General features: G+C 36.9%; 1 long non-coding RNA gene across 1 annotated transcript; it reads right to left on the reverse strand.

Annotated features, from left to right (window-relative positions):
- Positions 1 to 13,941: 13,941 nt before the first annotated feature.
- On the reverse strand, positions 13,942 to 17,122 carry LOC148127263 (uncharacterized). The gene is made up of 2 exons (XR_015741480.1): positions 17,041 to 17,122; positions 13,942 to 15,039 (listed from the first exon to the last, which is right to left on the reverse strand). It is a non-coding gene; the product is annotated as an uncharacterized LOC148127263 (long non-coding RNA).
- Between the last annotated feature and the right edge of the window lie 3,785 nt (positions 17,123 to 20,907).

Genomic DNA, 20,907 nt, shown 5'->3' on the forward strand with positions numbered 1-20,907 from the left:
AGGAATGAGCAACTATATGTTGATGCTCAGAAAACACATACATTTCAAATTATTAAGGAATGAAATTTCAGGAGAACATGTACTAGAGTGCATCTATTCACAAGATACTAAAATAAAGCAGTCTGAATCTTTCTGGTGATTTAATCAAGGAAGTGTAATCAAGATCATTATCATAAAACTATTAAGAAGCCCCTGATGAAATTTTCCTTGAGAATATAATTGCCAAACTGGAGGCATCAGCAGGATCTGAATGATGCAACTTGAAGACCATTCTCTAAACCAGATAAAAGGAAGAAATGTAATCTATCTGTTCTGAATTAGAAAGGGTCATATTAAAAGAAGATGCAAGGCTTTTTTCGTGCGACTGTTGATAAAAATAGGATCTCCAATCAAAGTCCAATGACAGAAATGGCACAAGAGAAAGATGAATGCAGATGTCACAGAAGAGAGAGAGGGAGGGAGGGAGGGAAGGAGAGAGAGAGAAGTCAAACCTTTATTGAAATTGCAAGAACAAGGTGCAAGGAAAGAGCATATTAGTATATTTATAAATTAATATATTCTCATTCATATATTAGTAAATTTAACCTGAAGTTGGACATGATCCATTATATATATATGTGTGTGTGTGTGTGTGTGTGTGTGTGTGTGCAGCATTCAGCTTTGTTCGGGTATTTTCCCACATCATTGTAGTTGTGCTTTTAAAGTTGTAGCAACGTTTCGGCAGAATCTCATCTGCCATCATGAGGCTTCTGTACCATACATGTAAGTACCCGTGAAAACTTAAACTTATATATATATATATACACACACACACATATATATATGTGTTTTCAGAGGTTCTCGCGGGTATTTGTATGTGGATCTTTGGTTGTTCGGGTTTTCTCCCGCGTGAGAGAAACCTGAACAACCAAAGATCCATATATATATACATATACATACATACATACATACATATATATATATACATATACATATACATATACATATACATATACATATACATATACATATACATACATACATACATACATACATACATACATATATATATATATATATATATATATATATATATATATATATATATGGTATTCAGCTTTGTTCGGTATTTTCCCATGTCATTATAGTTGTTCTTTTAAAAAGGTAGCAGCCTTTCAGCAGAATCTCATCTGCCATCATCAGGCTTCTGTATTGTGTTCGTCTGAGAAACGGCTGTGAAAGTCTGACTCACAGACGAACACAATACAGAAGCTTGATGATGGCAGATGAGATTCTGCCGAAACGTTGCTACAACTTTAAAAGCACAACTATAATGATGTGGGAAAATACCCGAACAAAGCTGAATACTATACACATACATACATACATACATATATACATACATACATACATACATACATACATACATACATATATATATATATTTTAAAAGTAAAGGTTTCCTTCACACATATGTGCTAGTCTCTTCCGGCTCTAGGAGGCAGGTGCTCATCTCCGTTACAAAGCTGAAGAGCCAGCACTGTCTTCGTGGTTATGTGGTCGGCATGACTAAATGCAGAAGGCGCATGGAACGCTGTTACCAGAGTTGGTGTTCAGTAGGTTTTGACTAGTTCTGGAGAACTGGTAGTGGAAATTTTGAGTAGTTTGGAGAACCGGCAAATACCACCTCTGACTGGAGATTTCACAGTATCCTTTCTCTGTCATGCCCACCAAGCTCCACCCACAAACCAGTAGTAATAATTCTTGAACTATTCCTTCTTTCATTCTTGTGTGTGTGTGTACACTTATAAGCTTTGAAGAATCCTACCAAGGAATAGTTGGTTTAGCAAATAGTATGTCAATAGATATATGTAGAAGAGGTTGTATTGAACTGAAATGCCTGATAAGAATAAAAGAAGGAATATTTCAAGAATTCTATGATATAGGAGAATGGATACAGATTACATGTCTGGGTTTTTTATGCAACATGGCTGTAACATTGTGTTTAAAAATGGACTTTACACTATTGTACTGTTGAAAAGAAAGCATAAAGAAGTTAATCTGCTGGAAGCTATGCAGCCTAAAGCAGAATGGCAGCATGCATAATAAACTTGCAGAATGGCATAGATGATTTAGTCACAGAAATGCATCTGCTATTAAAAAAAATAAAGATTGTGGATTTATCGGTTTGAATATTTGTCCTTACAAGAAATAAGGGGAATCAAAATGCATTCTTTAAAAGCAGAAGGAGAAAGATACAGTTTTGCTGGACTTAAATTCAAATAAATCAGCCAGGCATTGATATTTATTTTTTCAGACATCTGTGGTACCTTGTCAATCAAAACGAAAGGTGGGAAAACCACATTCTAATGTTCACAGACTGTCATTCCAAGTACAGCACAGCTCTTCTCTTAACCTATAAGAGAGAATATTTAAGAAATTCAAACCATACTTTGTTTACACAGAAAATGAATTCAACAAAAAAATTAACATATTAAATGTGTTACATATTATTAATATTAACATATTAATAATCTCTGATAGTGGAGATATTACATAACTACAAACTTGAAAAATATTTGAAGAATAGAGGCATAAAACATGAAAGAAAAACATTATATTAGAAACTTAATAAAGTAGTGTTAGTATGCTAAGCGTGGTAAAATAGTCAAGATTACCAGGCAATTTTGAGGAAAAGGATTTAACATAGCTACAGATCTGCAAAACTATTTGCCAACAACCTGTATAGATAAAATCTCATTTGAGTGGTAGAATGGGAGTTTACACAATCAATCACTCCTAAACATATTTGAATATAAATCTTAACCATCCTATATTTATTTATTTATTTTATTTATTTGTCAATTGTTTACGAGATAAGTAAAAGTCTATACATAATTATGAATACATGAAATGAGTACATATAAGAAAAATAGAAGAAACAATAGGACAGGGACGGTAGGCACGTTGGTGCGCTTATGCACGCCCCCTACAGACCTCTTAGGAAGGGGTGAGGTCAATAGTAGACAGTCTAAGGTTAAAGTTTTTGGGGTTTGGGGAAGAAACTACAGAGTCGGGTAGAGTATTCCAGACATTGACCACTCTGTTGCTAAAGTCGTATTTCCTGCAGTCAAGCTTGGTGCGGTTAACCTTGAGTTTGTATCTGTTGTGTGCTCTTGTGTTGTTATGGTTGAAGCTGAAGTATTCATTGACAGGTAGGACATTGCAATGTATGATTTTATATACCATGCTTAAATCAGACCGAAGACGGCGTAATTCAAGGTTTTTCTATATATCCCAAAAGAAAAAAAAGAAGAAATTAAATTTCAGAACCTAATAACAATAAGTTGACAAAAATGTCAAACATAGTCTAAGCATCTGGCTGAGTGTTTGAAAAACCATAATAATTAGGGTTTTGCAGTTATCACTCAATTAAGAACAAAAGTCTACAATTATTTTTAACTGGAAAAATAAATACATGCCACATTGCTCATTTTAATGAAGACAGAAGAATAATCTCAGGTGAGCTGCAATATTTAAATATTTGTGCAAATCAGCAGCACTAAGATTTTTCCAGGATGGTCACAAAGAGAAGCAAATAATACTAATATTAATATAGTATTAATCACATGACACTGTACAGTCCGAAGATGATATGAGAGTGGGAATGAGTCTGAGAGAAATCAAATAGGATTAGAAAGACGTCTGATACATGGTGAGACCCACAATTACAGTTCAGAAGATTTCAAACATCTAATAAAAGAATCCTGCTGAAGAAAATGTGCTCATTCCCAATTCATGAAAAGAAATAGAGGGAAAGTGCATGGGAAGAAAAGGGATCCTTGCGCAAAAATGAAAACAAAATTGATTCTGAAAGAACTCTCAAAGAGCAAAAGAAGACATAGGCTGAAGTAGGTTTTTCAAAACAAAGCACCATGCTTATGAAAATCTGCAAGGCCATAAAGCTTGATTGTAGCAAAGGATCGCACACACCATCATGTGCTGAGGATTATGACTTTTTTTTTGCACAATAGTTAAACATGCAAATATGTGAATACTAGAAAGTGTAGCAGCATTTAGGAAAATATTAAGTGGCACACTAAGATACTGTACAGTATTAAAACAATCTTTCTGCATGGTGATCTGAAAGAGGAGGTTTATATATGCTAAACAACAAGCTTTAAATATCCAAGGAAAGAATAAATTGTTTAAAAAAATACCTGTATGAGTTTAAAAGAAGTAATCAGGGCATGGTTTAATAAATCAAATCAAATGTTGAATAACCGGGATTTTGAGCAAGGAAAAACAGTGCCATTTTTATATCCCAGAGTTAAACATGGAAGACCGGTGTACAATCTCTTATATGGATATTTTCATTGTACATGCAAAGGACAAAAGTGGAAATAGTGAACAGGATGAATAAAGAAATGGCAGTAAAACATCTTGGAGATGCTATCCGCTATCATGGAACTGCACAAAAAAATGGAAGGCACTTGCACTACCAAAACAAAAGATCACAGTCTCCAGATAACAATGAGAGAAAGGAGTAAAATACATCCATGGAAGTTGTATACCTATAGAAAAAAGAAGAAAGCAAACCAAGTTGACATGTAATGATCCCTATAGTATAGTTGAGGGTAACTACTATACATCACAACTATAGGTAGTCCAGACATAGCCAATGCTGTCGGACTGCTAGCTAGAAAGGTCAGTGAGCCAAACAGGAGGAGTAGACAGGAGTAAAAACATTAGGCAGATACTTAAAATTAACGATGGACTTTAATATAAAACCAATTAATCATCCAATATTTATTGGACGTAGACATTCAAGTTTGACAGCATTATCAACTGCAGGAGATACATATATTTTACAGAAGTGCACCCATTGCTTAATACAGTGAAAAACAAGCTATAGTAACCTTGCCTACAAATGCCAAATGCTGCACTGCAGATCAAGCATTCAGGAAAGTTGCAGAGCTGACCAAACCACTATTAGACTTCAAAATAAAAAAAAATCATATTATTTTAGAAGAACATAGGGTGTATAAAAAACCTATACACATAAGCAGTCCATCCCCAGTATAAAACAGATGTGCAGATGTGGTATTCAGCAGGTCTGACCAGTTCTGGAGAACCGGTAGCAAAAATTTTGAGTATTTTGGAGAACTAGCAAATACCACCTCTGACTGGCCCCGCCCCCATCTATTCTCTGCCTCCTGAGTCCCAGCTGATTGGCTGGGTCTTCTTTTGTTGCCCTGCACAGGAGAATGGAGCTAGAAAGCAGGTTAGTGGGATGGGGAGGGAATGGAGATGTTATAATATCCTTCCCCTGCTACGCCCACCAAGACACACCACACCCATCAAGCCAAGCCCACAGAACCGGTAGTAAAAAAAAAAATTAATCCCACTACTGCAGATAAGTTAAATTGTAGTAAATGACTGATAGCAAGACAAGGGTCTAACCGTACTGCACCACTGATGATATGGTAGCAGATGCCCTCACCAAACTACTGCCCAGAATCCTTTTTTTAGGCTGAGAGAAGCATTGGGATTCATTTGAAATAGTGCATGGTGGTATAATCACATGTTGCACAATTTGTTGTGTATAGATGATGAGAAAGGGAATGTTGTATTATCTTCGCCCACAAACTGTTTTGCTTAATGGTGCAGAATCGAGGATTCAACTGGTATCCTTCTTTCCATCTCTGATCCGATGTTATTATGTACATAAAAGGGTTAATGCAGGAATAAGCCAAGGCCCCTCCCCTTTGGACCTTCTGTACTGGATTGTTTCTAGCAGCTCTGCAAAGTTTGGGCCTTTTGATATAAAGATATAGACAATGTGAATTGCATGTTGTTACTTCTTCATGTCTTTCATCCTAGCTTTGCCTGCCTTTGATCCTGTTTTTGCCAGTACGTCTGCTTGCTCTGATCTGGATAGAGGAATTGATTGGGAGTGAGTTGGGTGCAGAAATTGTGCACAATTATTTTCTAACATTTAGCTTTCTAATAATTTGGGGGGGAGGGATGAAAAAAGAAAATTGGGAAAGCTTGGAAAAACATTTCCTTCAAAGGAGGTGTGAGGATAAAGAAGAGTATAACACCTACTCTAAGTATCCCCCAGTACAGCAGAAAAGAGGTTGAAAGAGAAAACACTTTGAATAGAGGAGAGGAAATTGTCAAGGAAATATGATCTCTGCCTTCTCCTCTTTAAAAGAACCAACAGCTGCTATTGAGACTCTCTCTCCTTATTCTGAAAACTGTTGATTTCTTTCCTCTGCTTGCAGGACCACAAAAGGATACTATTGTGTCTGGCACTATAGCTTTATGAGACCATTCTTACAGATAATTTAACAGAAAAAACTGTGCAGCCATTTGCAACTGCAGAGCTTTGTCCATATTACATTCAAAAGTGATAGAAAATCATGGCTGAGCATGCAAAAGGCCAACTGTGCACAACACTCAACAAAAATAACTTCTTCCCAATAGAGTCTTCCAGAATCCTAATGCCCAAAATTAAAGAACTCGGGAACAAGGTGGCTGAAGCCATTCCTAGGAATGCCACTCATAATATTAAACAGCTTTTCTGATTAAAAAAAAAAATTGTGTAAGGAAATAAAACTATTGCCACAAAAATGGGGTTATGGAAAGCTTTGAAGGCATGCTTAGGTATAAGGAAGTTTCTTAAAGCAGATTTGTAAACTGACATGGAGGCCCACTTCAATGCAGGGAATCAAATTTGAATCACGCTTTACAACTTGATGCCTTTTTCTGCTACTTCTGGGATTGTTCCTCTTAATGTGCAATGCTGGAACTTTTCCATGGAGAGAAAGAACAGAAATGGAGTTGAGCGGTGCAATAGGGCCTCTGACATTGAATTAAGGGCTGGCCAGTGAGTTTTATCAACTCATTAAACTTGATGCCTGAATTTTTTTTTTCAGAGGCCAAGTTTGACATTATCATTCTCTTTCTCAAGTATCATTCTCTTTCTCAAGCCTCAAAACTTTGCTTTCTCTTGCATTAACAGGAAATTAAACTTGGTAATACTGTATAATACCAAGTGTAACCTGCTACCTTCACAACTTTTAGAGTTCAAGTCAGCTGTTAAAAATTGAAATCCACCTCAAAGCTGACCAATCCAGTGGGCTTCCTTGAGTTAAAATTTCCTTTCAGAATCTGCACAACTGAGCAGACGTTGTTATTTTGACAATGAATGAAGGGGTGATAGGCAGAGACAGGTCCTGACCTAAACGTTTATTGCTTTTAAAAATAGAAGGTGGCCAGCTTCTTTCTCTGGGCCCTTCTCAAAAACGCACTCCATTTTTGCGTCCCCCATTTTGGGAGACTGCAGAGGCCATGGGAGAATGAGGTGTACTCTCATGTACTTCTGAACCCTACAGAAATCGCATGAGAGTATGTGACCATCTCGGCCCTCCAAAAAAAAAAAAAATCACTTTTGGATGGTTTTCAGAGCTGAAGAAGCCACGGAAGAGCATTCTCCAAAGCCACTTCAAGGATAAAGGCTTTATGTGACACAGAATTGCCTCAGGTAGGCTGCAAGGGCCTGTCAGCAGACAAAGAACTTGAAGGCAAGTGGTGTGAGGCAGATCCTGGGGATCACATGATTGGCTATATTTTACAAATAAGTGAACACACAAAGAATTGTTTTTATTTTGTTTCAGGTGTGTGTACACACACACACACACAACACACACGTATATGAGACATGCTAGCAGATTGAAGTTAGGCATTTTCCAAGTTTTTGACATGTTCAGCCTAAAAGGTTCGTCATCACAGGTTTAAAGTATCTGCCCTCCAATTGGACAATTTTATAGACATTTTAATGTCTCTCTATTATTTGGTCTTTTTTTTTTCAAAACCGAAACAGGAATCTTGAAATATTTTAATGGGATTATTTTGTCCTTGAATCTCAGACTGCAATTTCAAATCCAATCATATCCTTCTTGACTCTTAATTCTCCAGTTTGAATCAAATCAAGTCTGATTTGCAGAGGGCTCATTAAAAGGAATCTTCACATTATCAGCAAAGAAAAATAAAAATTTCAGAATTACTATCCGGCAGCTACATCATACACACCAATTACGAGGCACAAGGAGGCAAAAGTTCAAGTGCAGATTGGCTCAGTTACTATTGTTTCTGAGAGCACTAATGGACATATTTTAAAAAATAAGTGAATACGCAAAGAATTGTTTCTACTTTGTTTAAGGGGTGTGTGTGTGTGTGTGTGTGTACATACATGTATGTATATATATGTATGTGTATATGCGCGCACACACACAAGTTGTGGTTTGTATGCAATATATTTATATTTCAGTTTCTCCCCTTTGAGTTTTATTTTCATTAGAGGTGATAATACATGAATGAATAAACAGACTGAAACCCTTTGAAAAAAGAGGGAAAATTCAAAAAGCTCCATTCAGAGCTTCTGTTTTATTTTTTTCCCCCATACTCCATGCCCATAGCTTCACATTATGATGGTGGTGGTGCATGAAAGTATATTAAGTAGCCAAATGCACATGCGCATGGGCCAAAATTAATCAGAAATTCATCACCAGAGTCAAATGAAGTGGAACACAAGCCAGTGCCTACTCATGGAAAAACAAGGCATTAGAAAAAGGGGGGAAGTTACTTTTCCCTAATGCACTGAATGATGCAAAGCAGGTCATGTTCTCATGTTTCCCCGCTGCTCCAACCTCACTTCTGGGTACTTCTGAGCAAAAGAAAAATGCTCAAAGATGGTGGGTTTTTTTTGTAAAGCCCCCTTAACTGGTTACTCCTCCAGTTTTCATTTACACTTTTGATGTCAGCTCATCTCCATTTTGACATATTGAGCACTTTAGCTGTTATTGATTACTTGGACTGTGCTTAATGCTTTAAAGAAAAAAAGTGCAATGCTGGAGAGTCAAATAGATGTGTTTCCTTTATGTTTTGCCCCGTGAATACTTAACCTATTGCTATTTTTATTGCAACAATTAAAAAAGAAAAACTTTTGCTTTAACGCTACACTTATCCCAGTATAAGGTGATCTGGTACCCAGAGCTCCATTTATTCCTCAATTAATGCAACGCTCTAGGAAGAAAAATCTATATTTGTGTACTGTCAAAACAGCAAAAACTTCAGTGAAAGAACTAAATGCAGAAGGACCAGTAAGGTTCTACTCTTATTGTTTATTCAAACAATGTGCATCTATCCCTGGGGTGTCAAACTCATCGTGTCACTTTGTCGTTGCATGATGTATCGTGACTTTCCCCCCCTTCACTAAACCGGGGGTGGGCGTGGCCAGTGTGTGACGCATCTGACCTGCGGGCCATGAATTTGACACCCATGATCTATCCCATCCTCCAAATCCTAGAGTAAGTTTACGTAACACACTAAACAGTAAGGCAGTCTCCTTGACTCCAATTTAACATAAAGTATAGATGCAGCCATTTTGGTTCATAAATCATGATTCATGGGCTAGAGGCATGTATGAATAAGCTGCATGTCAACCCTGAAGCTGACCTGACCGAGGAACCCTGACACTGCACACTTCATAGCTTTTAAAAAAACATTTATTAACATAAAACAAACTGAGTGAACTCAGACTTGGAAAACTACTCCATTGAATGCATCATACAAACATGCAAAATAAGTTAAGTGGCTGCACATATATCTGACTCAGATCAATAGCTGACTTCTTATATGATCTGGGTCAAAATAAACCTAGAAGAAGTGGAATGATTTTCCTGCAGTTTGTGTTCCTTTTCAACAAAGGATTTTACAGTGCTTGAATGTTTTACTCCAGACTGAATATTAAGCTAGTTTCTACCTATCTTGTCATCTTGCCCTCTTCATATAACACAAGGCTAATTAACCATGACTTATGTAGTTGTTTTCTCATCCTCACCAGTAAACAACAATGTGGATATGAAAAACAGACAAGAGTTTTTTAAAAGCCATATTTTGCAGACTGGACAGATTTGAATCACTTTTTTCTTCAGTGATGTTACAGAAACTATTAAAGTCATTCCTGACAGTTGCTGAACCACAGGCTTCCAGTTACAGTTAACCTAAACTGAAGAAGAGAAGCAAGAACTGTGCTAGTACAGCAATATTTAATGGTACGAATGCTAAGCAAACATGATCTCTGCAATGGTGTGTTTCTTGTGCAAAGTAACGATTGGGAAAGATCTCAAATGATCCTCATTATATAAAAAGAGGATAGCTTCATAACAGCAGTAAAGATGGTTCAAGTAGGTAGTCCTTGAACACAACACAAAAAGGACTGATGTATATTTATCATGCTTGAGATCTGTGCTTGAGTCTTTCACTTCAGTGGCAATTGACTCAAGCAGAAGTGAACTCTCGCTAGAGTCACACCAAACTAAGCAGCAATAAGCACGTCTTTAAACAAAACAAAACAAGAAACCCTACAAAGGCCTTTTCTTTACATTCAGCCTTTATTTCAAAGCCAGAAGGAGCAGCTGGTAACCGTGATTAAAACTGTGCTTGAATTCCTGTGACAACAAAACACAAGATTATTTTAGACCCAGAAAGCTGAGATCCTTTGCATTAAATTAGCATCCAAATAAAACAATGCAGCGATGACCATTACTTCTGCCCAATGATTCAGCCTTACACTGTGATACTAAAAAAGCACATCCAGATGAGGTTTATTATTGTGAAATCATTCTGCATTATTTATAGACTTTTATATGGTAGGAAGTCAGATAATAATTTTCCCCCTGGGACTTACATGGGGTCCCAAGACTGCTGCTATCTTTTTTCTTACCAGAAAACAAATCTTTTGAGGGGTAAAATAGACAGATTTGCTGTAGAATGTCTTTAGATAGAGAGAAATTGTTAGTGGGGAGGTTGTTAAATGTCGCTTTTCTTCCTCCCTATGCAGCGGTGGGATTCTACAGGTTCACACCTATTCGCTAGAACCGGTTGTTAACATTCTAAGCAGTTCAGAGAACCGGTTGTTAGAAGAAATTACTGGCCTAATCCTGTAAGGAAGGCAGGAAGGAAACATTCTGGTGTTGCTTACAGAAACTGCCTCTCCGTTAACCCTTATTACATTCTTGGCAGAACTAGACTTCCTGTCTCTGGAACTTCTCTGGAGTATTTTTCCCCTCCTTTGCTTGTGTGGAGTGACCATTCAAAGTTACAATGGCACTGAAAAAAGTGACTTATAACCATTTTTCACGCTTACAACTATTGCAGCATCCCCACAGTCATGAGAGGCCAGGCGAGGAGATGCGTGCCTCGATGTGAGTGATACTGAGTTGGCCACACCTAGCCAATAACATGACCAATCCCAGTCACATGACCACCAAGCCACGCCCACAGAACCAGTTGTTAAAAATTTGAATCCCACCCCTGTCCCTATGGCTTTGTTTCTTTCATACACTTATCCACAGAACTTCTTAATTTGGTATCAAATGAGGTAGCATTCATTAATTTTCCTAAGACTTGCACATTACTTTCACAAAGATTTGCCCACTACTGTCTTGAAGACTTCTCCTCGACCCTATGAATACTTGGAAAAATATTTCCTCCCTCTCCCCAGATTCCCTAAGTTTGCCCCAGTTTCATGAACTGAATAATTAAATTTGAGAAGCCATTTTTGCTCATTTAAAGGTTCACTTCATCAAGAGCTAGATAAGAAAAAAAATATTCTAATTTATACAAATAAGTCTGTGGGTAATTCCTGATTCAGAAATCATACACAGGAATAGATGGCTGGCTGTTATGAGAACCAAAAAAGCGGACAGTAGATTTTTAATTCAATTCAGAAAAGAAGCAAGAAAGTCCAACACAGCTGGATAAAATAGTAACATTTCCTTCATAACAGTAAGAAATAATTAATTACATAATCGCATTTTGCATAATTTCATGTTGTTCTCAATCTAATATATTCCACTCTATGATGGAATAGAATACAATATTTTTATACAAATGCATAAAGATCAATTTAAAAAAAACAAAAGATATTTACAATGGTTGATTTTGCCTTAGCAAGTACATTGCACATACTAATTTTCTAAATGCCATCCCAAAATTGAAGTTCATTCTATAATACAGTTCTTCACCCCATCCCAATAGAAGTGTGTGTGTGTGCATCTGCCTCCCAGGTACAAAACTTACGATGTTTGAATGTAGTTGTTATTATCTACATGTCATTTTGAAAGAAATACAACAAAGAGGATTTACTACTGAATCTGATGAATAAAAAAAAAACCAAATAGCACCATTATATCCTGGACATAAATAAACCTCCCTTTTTTTCCAATTTGATCACAAAACAACTTCTGCTAAATAAGGATCATAGAGTATTCTCAAGACACATTTTGAAACAATCAAATCTTGCTCCCAAGATGGCAAATTTTGTCAAGATGGCTTACCCAAACTGACATCACACCGCAGTTTTGGAGTGACTGCAATTAATTGGTGCCTGCTCCTGTAGTGTACAGATGCTGAGGGGCAGAGCAACCTGTTCTCCTTTCCCACTGCAATCTCCAGAGCTTCCAGGAAAGAGTTCTATATTAAAATGTAAGTAAATGATCAGTGATTGGGGGTGGGGAGGAGGATGTAGGACCTGGCAGGGCGGGAAAGTGGACCTAAGGCCTATGGGAACCAGTGGGAGAGCAGATAGACAGGGGAATTGTAATGGTGAATCTTCCCAAATTTTGTTCACAGGACTGCAAGGGTGCTGCAGTGACCATGACTTCAAAAATGGACGGTAAGTTTTTTGGGAGTCCATTATAACTTTGATCTCTAAGCAATTTTGATCTCTAAGTAACTGGTCATAAATCAAGGGATTTCTGTAAATGGATGGTTGTAAGTCAAAAGCTATCTGTACCAATACATATTTATTGGCTGAACATTTACTAACATTGATGTTATTAACAAGTAGAGAAGATCGAAATTGTTTTTAGAGAGAAATGAGGATCTTTACTAGAATAAAGAAATTATTTTATTTTGTCAAATCTAACACATACGCATGGCTTATAAATTATGTGTGTGCTTTTTATATTGCTAAAATACTTTTAATTGAATGATTTTAATATGTAATGCGGAGGAAAGAGCTCATAACAAGAAAAGTATGTGTGCAAATGGGGAAATAATGTATAGATGCTTTAATTACATATGCAATTACAATAAGTCCTTGAAACCATATAGTTTTATGAAAGGTTCCCATGAAAAGGTGAGTTATGGAAAGTAATTTGAAGGAAAAGAGGCCTAAGCATTAGCAAAATATTTTGAGAAGGAGTTCCAAACATAAGGGATAATAATGGAATTTATTTCACCAGGTTTTCATTGGGTTTTCCATTAGTGTTCCACCAAACTAAGGAAAACATCCTCTTGGCAAAGGACTAAGACATAGCTTGACAGAGAAGGTTCTTCATACCTTAGCCTCCTGTAGATAGATACGATAGAGATAGATAGATAGATAGATAGATAGATAGATAGATAGATAGATAGATAGATAGATAGATATCCTCACACAAGGAACTAGGGAGAAAACTCTTCAAGGGACTAAAGGAGAAAACAAACTTTCATCTCACTCAGCCATCCACTCCTGCCTTTCATCACCCACTGGGCTGTTTCTAACATTTTTTTAAGATACAGTAGAAAGGATGGATATTGTCAGATGACATTCAGAAACCGACCATTCTTAACAAAGATTCTGAGACTATTTTTAATGAACAGTTTCCATTTGCTGACAAAGGTTTAAAATCCCTAATAGAAGCAATCAGGACACTTCAGTTTGATGGAAGACATTGCAGATGGAATCAAGGTCAACAAGAATGTATGAGATAATCCATGGAAGATTTTGAATGTAACCCAATGTAGGAATACTGTAGACCTAACATAAACTTCAGAATTGTCACATAAGCAAATAATGACAGAGATGAATAATTTGAATTCTAGAGTAGAAAATGAGATGAAAGAAAATGAAGTCACAAGCATTTATTTTCATTATTAAAAGTTATGATGTTACATGTTAAATATATCTAGTTAAAGGGGGTACAGGATTGAAGTAGTAGCAGGAGTGGTACATTTACTGTGGTTTCTGAGTAATCACTGGGCTACAGCTGGCTTTAATAACTCAGCTAAACACTGTCTCCTGCTACACATTTCCAAGGGCATCCAAGTTTAGTAGTAACTTTTTAATAATATAAAAGGAGCTACACATGTTGGTACCATATACCAGAGGCCCAAAACTCTTCATTCGTTATCCTGTGAGCACAGATTACTGAAACTGCATTACCGAGACTTAATGTGGCAGGATTAACACTGCAAAGAACTAGTGGGGCTGTAAAAAAATATTGTCTACTACAGTATTCCATCAAGTTGTTTTCATGCTGAGGATAATAAACAAATGTTGGCCTTTAAGTGGTAGATGATGGTAATAACCATTCAGTAATCATGAATGTAATTCTGCAAAATATGCTGATGATTTCCATGTCATCCATACAGCTCAGTTTCTATTTCTTTTTCTTTAAGGTCCATATATTATTAACAACTCTTAGGTATACCCCTGCTATATCTGGAATCCCATCTGGTGAAGGTTGATGGTTAAAGGACTGAAAGGGGATGGAAGATCAAGTACTCCTGCCCACTATTTCTCCAATAGTCTCCCCTCCAACTTGCACAGGGCAATTTGAAGAGATGGTGGGGCAGCGGACCACATGAGTTCAATGGCTGTGTTAATTTTCTGAATGAATAAATAATAAATCAACTGCCTTGGGCTTCATACACAAGGGGGGGGGGGAGTCCATCCATAGCATGATTCAGCATTTGACAGGTTGATGTTTTTCATTAATCCACTAAAATAGAATCCCAGAGTTATTTCAGTATATTAAATTTCCTCACGTGTCCCAATTATCATGAGAAATATATAGAAATAGGATGTGCTAAGAAGAAAAAGACCAGAGACGAGACTGTGGTAAACCAAACAGAGCTTCTCCACAGCTTTTCAGAATTTTGAAAAAGTTCTGGTTTTGCAGAATGTGTTTTTCTTTCAATCTCATATGAAGTAGACTGATGTAACTGAAATAAGAAGTGTAAAATACTATTGAAATATACAGTACGACAGTAACGTTAATCTAAATTTCTTTGCAGAAATGCTCGTTTTCCGAAGCTACCCATCTGAGCTAATTCAGTTCCCACTTTCTCCAAGCATCAATATTTTCAATAGTTTTGTGGCAGAACAGAAGGTGTCCCTTTAGCAATAATGCATTTCCCTCATCCTTTCATAAAATTTAAAGCAAAGCTGTTCCCTAATAGATTTTAGCCAGACCAGGCCAACTGGGACAATTGAAACACCACCACCCCTCCCCAAAGCACTGTGTGGGTGGTATGAAGGCAATTATTTTTAATCGTTCAACATTCATACAATGAATGAAATGGGTTGCCGGCCTGTAATTTCAGGTTCCCTATTAGCCCTGTTTGAATCTTTATTAGTTTGCTCATTATTTACTGTCTTAAAAAAAAAAAAAAGGATAACAAACACAATCAAACCCTTTGGCTAATAACATGCCTAGTTAAGAGTGATTCTATTCTCTTCCCATAATCTAAAGAGGATGGCAGGGGTGACATTCTCCATTGCCACAGAAGAACAGAGCAGATGGCTCTTCATGGCTCCCCACTGACCAGGCCTTCACGAAGCTTTGATGTCAGCGAGTAGCCTGCCCTCTTAGGTTATGTGACATAAATACAGCTGGCCTAAAGGAATAGAGCTCGGCAAGGGATGTAGGAAGTTTGTGCGGTGCATGCAAAAGATTAGCATGGAGAAGAGCTGGTTGGTAATCATCATGAAGAATCATCTCTGAATGATTCATCCATCTTAAATCACCATTTAAGATGGACCCTTGTTTATCATTAATGCCTATTAACTACCACTATGGCTGCTACTGATGATTTTAGTAAATATAAAGTGAATGTATAAGCAAGGGTAAAATACAATCCAATATTCTTCTCATCTTAAAAGATGAACAAACTGGAAGAAACAGCTACAGCCATAGTCCCAAGGTCTGAACAATATGGTTTGGTATATCTAGGGAATTTAATCCTAAGCATTTTAATCCTGTTTTGTATGAATCCAGGCCACTGTCCAAATATGTATACATAGAATAATATTTTTCAAATAGATTTTTTTTAAAAAAAATTCAAATAGAGAGTAGGTTTGATACGATTTAATGCTATGAAAGAAGAAGCAAAGTTATCTTGAGAAGTATTTTGTGTAGTTTATGAATTATGCTCTTTTCTATGAATACATTTTTGAAAATTCATAGTTCAGGAAAATTAAGAAGCTATAGGCTTTTAAAAATTCTAAAACAATAGAGAAATTGTCTTTTTGAAATCTACATCTGCAATATACTTGGTTTCTTTGGAAATAATGTTATACTAGGTTTTTTTCCTTTTCTGTTCTTTTTTTTAACTAGGTGAACTTTAACATATCCTTTGTAAAAACAAGAACAAATAAAACAAAATAAGTGAAATAACAAGCAGCTATCAACTTAACAGAAGGGAAACTTCTTTTTGATATAAATGTTTTATTTTTATTAAAATGAATATTTGTATACTGCATATATACAAATATGAAGAGAACAAATACGAAGAGAGCAAATTTCAGAAGGCCAAGCACTGGAGTGAGGTGGGAGGGGAAAATATATAATTATCATACTTTGATCATACAACTATACAGGTTAAAATTTCTTCCATTTTGAAAGAGCAAACAGTATTGTGTCTACCAATATTCATTGTCAATTTATTGAAAAATACCAAAATGTCAAGGGCACTTTTATATGTTTATTCCACAACAAGTCTATCAATTTTGAGAAGATGAATATTGAAATGGTAAATCTGACATATAAAAAGAAGTTGCTTTTTTTAGCTATGAACTGTGGAATAAAAAAAACCCTTAGAACATCAGGTAATGATCCCAATAAATCAATTGGATTAACATTTTTTACACACACACATCGGTTGTGGACTAAAAGTTCTCTTTTCTAATGAAGCAACTAACAAGGTCATCCCAAAAAGACCTACCTGATTAAATAGAACCTTCCCTGATGAAGTAGCACAGTTGTTCTGATAACACCTAGGCAGAAAGGATTAGATTTAAGAGGTTTAAATTCTTCAGGCATAACTGGATTGTAGCTTGATTTGCATAATATTCTTGTTCTGAAGAATTGTCTCACTAGTATTTGTCATTCTGTGTTCATTTATAGATGTTCCTACTTTCCCTTATAAAAAATAAATCACAATAGCTCTTGAAAGTCCCTTCACTTCTCATACTATTTAAAAATCTTGAACAACAAATACAAAAACAAGTACTTTCATATTAAGTTGTATTAACTCAAAACTCTTCCAATAGCCAGAGCTTTTTTTAAAAAAGACAAACTTATTACTCTTCTATATCTAGTGAGTCACTCGGTTTATATCCTTCTTAAATCTAATAAAGCTCTTTGGGGGTTTGCAAGATACGCATCTAAAATATCCATGATGCATTATATATATTTAAAAAAACTTCCATGGAATTATTATAAATGGTAGAAAAAAACAATCATAAATATTAACTTCAATTAATTTTACTCAATCACAATAATGATGTTGTTTCAAGCTGTAAATTAAGAAGCTCTTTTTTTTTCATTTCCTGAATGAATCAGGGAAGGGGCTGTCTCCCTAACTCCCCCATTACTACCCCCCCAAAAAATGTTGCAGTGAAAAGCAGTGCCTATTAGCTTCATCTCCCCAGTCACAAGTAGGGTTATATTTGGTCTTTCTCCCACAATGGTAGAATTTATTTTAACCAAAGTATGCAGTTGTGAAGGTAAGCAGGTGCCAAGACATTTTAGGCTTAATAGATCAAAATCAGCATGTTTAATTGCATCTGGAAGCCTAGTGAAAGGCCTGGGGCTCAAGTATAATGTGCTCCTTCTTATAATTGTCGCTTTTGAGTGGTATTTAAAGACAGTTGCTCTATGTGAATTCAAGCCTAACCTTCTTGTATTTCAATCTGGAAGCGTGGCTCAGCCACTGGAACCGTTGGACAGAAAAGTAGCCAGATTGCTACTCTTTAGGAACCCTCTGCAATCTATCTTCTATCTCCAAGCAAACTTCCCTCCTTCCATCCTCTCTCCACAGAAGCTTAGCACCACCTGTCACTCCCAACCCAATTACCCTTTCAGGGAGGTCTCAAATTATCTTCTTCTCCAAACAATGAACATAAATGGGAAAGCCAAGATGAAAAGGACAACATCCATGCACAAAAGAGATTGTAACACTTAAGCATTGCATGCAGTGACTCTCTGCTCCCATTGTAATGAGGAGGGCAGCAAACATCTAATTAGAACAAATGAGTGATTACCAAAGTTACTGGAAATGGTATTCAACTCAAGCCAAATTAGGAGCTGGCAGAACAATAAGTCACCTGTGTGTATCAAAGCTTGTTAGTGATAAAGTAAAATTTTAAATGCATCATCTAGAAGACAACAGTTGGGTTTTTCAACAAAAAAAAATACTTATATGGTATATTAAACAGCCTCTTTTCTATAAAAATAATAGTGTGAAATTGGGGCTGTGTGGCTGGACTCCCTTATATAAAAGCCACCCATTTTCTGCTACAGAGGCTTGTCTTCATAGCTTTTGTCACATAGCACACACAATGCATCTATATGAGAAGATCACAGTCAAATTGGGAAGAAGGTACAGAGAAACACTACCAGACTTGGGGGTGTTGTGGTGGAGGGAACAGGGGAATATTCAGTGAATCTCATTCACTGGCTAAGCCCATACATTCATTGCAACTGCTGCTAATTATTAGTGTTTCTATTTCTTTTCTTTATGATTTCTTCAAGCTTGCTCATCTACTCATTTTCTCTACTGCTATTGGCTTGCTTACCTATTTCCCCATTGCCCCCAGACAGTTTGGAGGACAGGTAAACTGATATGTTGCAGCACTGAGAAAAAGGAGAAAAGTGGAAATATTCTTGCTGTTTGATTCCCACCCAATCCAGCCATTCCTGGAATAAAACAGAGCTACAGTACAGTTCTTACTTTGGTTGGGGGGAAAAAACAACTCAGAGGGAGAGCTGGTAAAAGGGATTGCAACACAGGCAGTCCTCGACTTACAACTGTTCATTTAATGACCATCTGAAGTTACAAGGACACTGAAAAAAGTGATCTATGATCGTTTTTCACACCTATGACCATTGCAACACCCCTTATGGTCACTTGATCCAAATTCATATGCTTGGCAGCTGACTCGCATTTACGACGGTTGCAGTGTTCCAATGTCATGTGATCAGCTTTTGTAACCTTCTGACAAGGTAAGTCAAATTCACTTAACTGTGTTACTAACTTAACAATTGCAGTGATTCACTTAACAACTGGCAAGAAAAGTCATAAAATGGGGCAAAACATACTTAACAAATGTCTCACTTAGCCACAGAAATGTTGGGCTCATTTATGGTCGTAAGTCAAAGACTACCTGTACTTAGTTCAGAGTGATCCACAATTATACAATCACCCCAATTCTAATGTAACACACAATTATACCGTGATGACACAAAAATAACCAAGTCACAAAAATAGAAGAAAGTCCCTATAATGCCTCCAACTTGGCCCCAATGTCCAATTATCCTCGGCTGGATATCAAACTCTTAAAGGAAACAGTTTATGGAGGGAGTAAATGCAATCTGCACCCAAAGTAAAGTTATTTCGAAATAAAAAACCCAACACAAACCACGTTGAAGGAATTACTACGGCAGGCAAGGATGATTAATTGCAGACTTCTACCAGATAACGCAGCAACCAAAGTTGGGAGGAAGCCAAAACACAGATAAACTCCGACAAGATTGCACGCTTTGCTTCCAGCAACTTTGCCATGTGCAGTTTGTCCTTTTAAACAGTCCTCCCAGCTGCAGCCCATGAAGGGGATCAGGACCCCTTCCTCCCCCGTAGATCACACAACTCACATTTCTCCCTTATCTCCTCCTCCCTGCGGGCCCTAGGATGAAGAGAGGATGGGCCTGGGTCTTCCTCTGGCCTGTGCCCTTCCCCAGTTTCCTCCACACCCACCGGAGCCACACTCCCACTCCCTGTCTGCTGTTCCACTCTCCCTCGGAGTCAGACTCCAACAGGAGCATGACATATACAATCACCCCAATTCTAATTCTTCTTCTGCATCTATTTTTTTTTTTTTAAATCGTGCTGTGGAAGACATTATTGTTTAACCAGGATTTTTTAGATGTGCTTTATGTCACAATACAAACTAACTATTTGGGATAGAAGATACCATTTATCTCCCTCTCAATTTACCTTGTCTTTCTATCATGCTACATCTTGGCATTCTTGGTGGTAAACATGAAAAAAGCAGTCTGCAAAAGATAGGAAAAAGTAAAAGAAAGAAAAGGAGCAACTTGGATATTACTGTTGTCAGTCTTGATAGATTCATTTGGCATGCATAAAGCACCTCTAATTCCATGGTAGTTCCAAGGAGCCTTGCCAAATGCTTTGGCCTTCCTCCAAGCATTCTCATTTAAGAAGCCCATCTTTTCCTTGGCTAGAATCCCTAGAACAGAGGTAAGCAATGCGGTGGATGGACACCAATGCGCCTGCAGCTGTCCTCTTTCGGTGGTAAAAAGCTTTCTACTTGTCCTTTCTGTTTAAAAATAATAACAAGGAATGGGCATGTTAGAAATGACAGTTACCAATTTAAAGGCACTCTTTAAAGAATTTAGATTTAAACAGCTTCAGCCCAAGTCTTCAGCTCTGAGAAGCTTCTCGGATGAGAAGTGAAACATCTTCAAAGAAAAACAAAGTAGTCCAGTTGCCTCTTGCAAAAGCAAAAAAAATATTTCATTGATCAGTGGCATTGAGTTGTGGTGGCGCAGTGGTTAGAATGCAGTACTG

Source organism: Pseudonaja textilis, chromosome 2 (genome assembly GCF_049901715.1).
Source record: "Pseudonaja textilis isolate UNSWEBS1 chromosome 2, rPseTex1.2, whole genome shotgun sequence".
Lineage (NCBI taxonomy): Eukaryota > Metazoa > Chordata > Lepidosauria > Squamata > Elapidae > Pseudonaja > Pseudonaja textilis.